Source organism: Mus caroli, chromosome 4, assembly GCF_900094665.2.
Source record: "Mus caroli chromosome 4, CAROLI_EIJ_v1.1, whole genome shotgun sequence".
NCBI classification, from domain to species: Eukaryota; Metazoa; Chordata; class Mammalia; order Rodentia; family Muridae; genus Mus; species Mus caroli.
The window spans coordinates 34,632,986-34,638,701 of NC_034573.1; the positions used below are offsets into that span (position 1 = coordinate 34,632,986).

General features: G+C 46.7%; 1 pseudogene across 1 annotated transcript in view; it reads right to left on the minus strand.

Annotated features, from left to right (window-relative positions):
• The window catches only part of LOC110292497, a 4,110-nt pseudogene extending 3,272 nt beyond the window's left edge, over positions 1-838 (minus strand). The window contains exon 1 of the transcript XR_002377723.1: positions 6-838. The product of XR_002377723.1 is annotated as a DNA-(apurinic or apyrimidinic site) lyase pseudogene (transcript). The remainder of the gene's footprint in view (positions 1-5) is intronic.
• Between the last annotated feature and the right edge of the window lie 4,878 nt (positions 839-5,716).

Consider the following 5,716-nt stretch of genomic DNA (forward strand, 5'->3'; position numbering starts at 1 on the left):
TAAGCAGTGTCGGGGTAGAGATGCCGGAAGCTGTCAGCCAATGGTACAGCCTGTAGCAATTCCCCAAAACCTTGGCGCTCCTGGGGAGTAAAGCCAGCATTCTTTTTGTTTCCTTTGGGGTTACGAAGGTCAATTTCTTCATGAGCCACATTGAGATCCCCACATAGCACAAGAGGCTTTCTGGAAGCCAAGTCCTTTAGAAACTTTCGGAAGGCTTCATCCCAACGCTGTCGGTATTCCAGTCTTACCAGACCCCTGCCTGCATTGGGAACATAGGCTGTTACCAAGAAAAAGGACTCAAATTCAGCCACAATCACCCGGCCTTCTTGATCATGTTCTTCCTCGCCAATGCCATAAGAGACTTTTAGTGGGCACTGGCGGGAAAGTAGGCCCACACCACTGTATCCTTCTTTGTCTGACGGAGCTGACCAGTACTGATGGGTGAGTCCAGGCAGCTCTTGCAGTTCAGCCGGGAGTTTGTTCTCCGAGCATTTGGTCTCTTGGAGGCACAAGATATCTGGTGCTTCTTCCTTTACCCAATCCAAACCTTTCTTTTTAATCCAGGCTCGAAGCCCATCCACATTCCAGGAGCATATCTTGAGTGTGGCAGATTTGCCACTGGGTGAGGTTTTCTGATCTGGGGGGTCCTCATACAGGACAGGGCCCTCTCCCGCGGCCTCCTTCTCGGTTTTCTTTGCTGCCCCCTTACTCTTCTTGGTCTCTGGCTCCGACTTGGGTTCTTCCCCGTCCTCGGCCGCCGCTTTCTTTCCCCCCTTTGGCATCGCTGTGACGAAAGCCCTTAGGCTCCTGGAGCACCGAAGCAGTGTTTACTGTGCTGCCTGACCTCCCAACGAAGCCAGAGACCCTCACGGCACAAAGAATGGAGTCTAGCCTACTCCTTTTTATTGCTAAAAGGCAATCTATCCATAATTCCTATTATGGATAGATCACCCTTTGGTTAGTTATTCAGAAGCTGATGGGCAATGGCTGGGTTGGGTCCGGTCTGTTATGAGCAATGCTGTTGCTAACATTTCCACAAAATTCTTTATGAATACATGCTCCATTTTGTTTTAAGACGTGTATTCCCACTTAAAAGTTCCAGTGTAGGAAGATCACTCCTCTGAATAGCTAGCCTAGAATAAATGAATATAATTACAGCTCGACTAGCTAAGACTTATATAACTTCTTTCTGGATTCAATGCTTGGTGTCTTTTCAAGTATTACATATGTAAATTCATAACTATTTGGCTTGCTCTAAGTAATGCATCTAGTTGGTTTCCCCATAAGAAGATGAATCAAATCTCTATGGTAACATCACATGATTCCCTGTGGCGTTAAGAGCACTTGATTCTCTTTCAAAGTAATCTTTCCCACACTGTTAGCCATTTCGTTTGTTTGTGGTGCTAGGATTGAACTAAGCCCAGTGCATGCTGAGTGAGTGCTCCACCCCTCACTACATGGAAGTCTACATGGAGAAATGACCGAGTAAGTCCATCACCCACTTTTCCCACTTTGGAAATAATGCTAGCTTCAGTACACAGACAGGGAATTAGGATGCTCTGAGATCAGATAACTCTGCTCACTGTCACACAGCTACAATGTAACAGAGCAGATCCAGAGTGAAGATTCTAAACCACATGGTACTCACTCAGCTCATCTCTGTTCACTTTTTGTCTTAAAAGTATTCCTTTTCAGGGGTGAGGAGATTGCTCAATGGGCAAAGTGCTAGCTATGCAAGTGTCAATCACTCATTTTTTTATTTTTATGAGTTATTGTATTTGGGTTTCTGCTGTTGAGTTGCATTGCTTAAATATTCTAGATGTTACTCTCTTGTCAAGTAAACAGTTTCTAAGTATCTCCTGTGGTTCTGTAGGTGCTCTGCTCGCGGGACTCCTGTGCTGCTTCCAGTATCTACGTTTGGTTTTGTTTCTGCTTTTATGTCTTTGTCTAAAATAATACTTAGCTGTTGTAAGGTCCTGATGCACTCACCTCCTTGCCTTCTGGAAGTTTCACCGTCTGGGTCTTACATGTAAGTAGTTTATGTATTTCGAATCGAGTTTTGTAACTGGCAAGAAGAGACAGAAGCCTGATTTTGTTCTTCTTCATGTACTATGTCTACTTTTCCCTCGAGGCACTTTGAAGACTGTCCTCTCTCCAACATGCATTCTTAGCACCTTGTCAAAACTCCATGGGTTTACGTCTTGCCTCTCTTCTCTGTTCCATTGGCCTGTGTGCCCATTTACGTACCAATACTGTATAGTTCTGGTTACCTGTGGGACTGTGATAGGCAGCCTATTTTGGTTGAATGGGGCTTGCTCTGGTGACCCAATAGAGAAATCTACAAGGGATGGAAAGGCAAGCCACATTCCCAGAATCAGGTGCCTGTCCATAATTCTGTAACTATCAGTCATGCATACAATATCCCAAGCTTCTGGGCACTCTGGCTAGACTCCACCCCCGCAGCTACCTTACTATAGCCAGGTGTGCTCCTCCCCACAATTACCTGATAGCCCAGCCCACTATAAGAGGAGCTGCTTAGCCCTTCCTTGCTCTCTTTAGCCCTCTCCTCCCTTCATCCCTGGGGCTGAGTGTCACCCTGGGGCCCCTATTCTGTTCTCAGCTCCTCTGCCATATTCAGCGTGGGATGCCGGAGGCTGAGAACCTGGTACCGGGGGGCTGCCCCTTGTCCACCACCTGCCATGTGGGGTCAGTGGCTTAACACAGCCAGACATCCACCCAGGGCCACGTGGAAAGCATGCACAGTCCTCCCGTGTCCACCCACCCAGAGCACTGGAACTCTGGTGGGACTCAGGTTCTCTCCCACTCCCCTCTTTTCCCCACACCCACGGCCCCGCAAATGGTAGCAGAGGATGGCTGTGCCATCCACACAAGACAGAACCAGCTAAAGAAGACACTCCGCACACAGAGACCTACATTAAAACTCCAAATCGCCCAAATCCGTGAGTGACCTAGTTCAAAATCTAGGCCTTTTAATCTCTTCTCTCTCTCTCTTCTCTCCCTCTCTCCCTCTCTCTCTCTCTCCCCCACACCCACGGCTCCACAGTTACTCTAGCCTTTCATTGCATTTCGAAGATAAGTGGCATGTTATCACATCATAGTGGAGTGACTATGGATGATGGTAACGTACTACATATTTCAAAAGGCCAGAGGAGGGTTTGGGAAGATAGTCGGTAGAGTTCAGATCCTCAGCACCAATGGAAAAGCCTAGTATAGCACTATGTGCCTGATGCCCATAAGGGAACTGGAGAGGGTGGGAACGGGATGATGGATCCCTGGAGCTAAGTGGCCAAACAGAATAGCTGAATCAGTGAGCTTTAGGTTCAGCAAGAGGCCCTATCTCCAATAAACACGATGATGATGGGTGAGCAATTAAGGAAGACACCCAACACTGATCTCTGGCAAGAGCTGTCTATGGAAGAGACCAAGGGAAAGGAGGCTGAGCGGTGAAGAAGTAACCTTCCCCAGAGAGAGGCCTGACCTCTGCTCCAGGCTCCTGGGCTTCTGGAATGTCTTGTCTAATTCAGAGCCTTTGGCTATTGACAACCTAACAAGAAGTGATAGGAACCTTGGAGTCACATGATATCAGTTATGGTCTCCAAGGACACTGATGACTGAAAGTATCAGCTTGCCTTCCAGGAGTAGCTAGAGATTATGAGCTTGACTGATCATCAAAGGTTGATTCTTTCTACTCGTGGTGATAGGGAGGGTATCTGGCCAAGACTCTGAAAGAAGAGGGAGAGTGGGACCTGTACATCGGGACCACACCCACACTCCCATCCTAAGCATCTCTCCCCTTGCCTGACCTTAATTGGCGTCTTTTTTCTGTAACAAAGCTTTTTTAATGGGATAATACTTTCTTGAGGTCTGCGAACAATTCTAGTGAATGGTTTGACCTAGGGGGAGTTGGAAGAACCCAGCTGCCTTGAAGCAAAAATGACTGTAGAGCTCACCAAACATGCAGCTGACCCTGAAGTAAGGGCCTCCCTGAGAGCTGTTCCCTCACATGGTATATTTGGCTAGAGGCCCTATAAAGAGTCAGTTCTAGAGGACATGAACAACAGCTTGAAGTAAAGTAGCACCAGGCTGTAGATTAGCATTTCTCAACCTATGGGTCACAAGCCCTTGGGGAAAGGGCAGGGGGTGAACCACCTTTTCACAAGGGTCTCCTAAGACCATCAGAAAATACTACAATTCATAACAGTAGCAAAACTACTGTTATGAAGCAGCAAAACAAAATAATCTTGTAGTTGGGGGATCACTGCATCATGAGGAACTGTATCAAAGGGTTGCATCAATGGAAAGGTTGAGCATTTATTGCTGCTATAGATAGCTAGGTTCCTGATCGACAGAACAAGACGAGCAGACTATGCCTTCATCTCCTAACAGAGCAAGACAGAGGAGGCTAGGAGACTGGGTACGGGGCTGCATTTTGTCCAGATTTAGGAAGAGGGAGGTTTTATCTAAAAAAGAAAGAAAAAGGTACGAACGTCATTAAGAGTGAACATTTGCCAAGCATTGTGAGTAATCCCTATGCTTCAATCCAAGGACAGTGTTAAATGATGGCCAACATGACCATCCCCATTTTACAGATAAAAAGAACTGAAGCACAGAGAGATTGATTAATTTGCCCAAGATCACCCAGCAGGAAAGTGGCAGAGCTGAAATTTGAACCCAGCTGGAATCTGATGGCAGAGACTAACTCATAACCATGCTACCACATGAGCTCAATCACATGTGACAGGGAGAGCAACAGGATTCACTGGCCATCTGGATTTAAGTGAGAAAAAAGCCAGAAGGAGTTGGGGACAACTGGAAGGTTTGGGGTGTCAGCAAACTGAAAGGTACAGATGTCACACAAGCCCAGTTCTGTGGACCCAAGAGTTCAGGGTCACAGGCTCAAATCTATCATACGATTCCTATTCCTCAGTCCACACGTCAGCCACATAAATCCCTCAACTTCCTGAGAGCCCCCAAGAAACAACAGAATTGGCAGTCCGTTGTCGCTGCTGTAGTCAGGGTTTCTTCAGTGGATAGCCACTGGTGAACTGCCCATGCTTCTGCAAGCAAGCTGGGTGGAAGTGAGTTCACACCCACAAAGGCAAGAGCTGTAGAAGGTGGACTAGGTGAGGAGAAGAAACGAGGCAGCGGGAAGGAGAAGGAAATGGTGAATGTAATCCAAATACATTCTGTATGTGTGTGAAAATGCTATAATATGACAATGTTACACTGAATATGTGTAATTAATATATAAAATTTTAAAACTTCATCAAACACACACTCATACACACACACGACACAGCAGCAGAAGCCTGAGCTGGTGAGTGTGACCCTTTGGAGCCTGGCTCTGCGTTTTCTCGCTGGGTGACATGGGCAAGTAACCGAGCCTTGGCAGTCTTGCCTTGGAAAGACGGGTTATGATATTATCTAGGTCATTGGAATGTTGAAAGAACATTTACTTAAGCAATGATCTGTGTCAAGCCCTCAGCACAATGCCTGGTGTGTAACTAAGCAAAGGCTTTAGGGCTCCCTCTCTGGCTCTAGAACCTGGGGGTCACGCACGCCCCTGATGGGGGTCTAACATCTCTTTCACTGGGGTCACCCTAAGACGATCAGAAAACACATATTTTTACATAAGGATTCATAACAGTAGCAAAAGCACAGTTATGGAGTAGCAACAAAATAATTTTACAGTCGG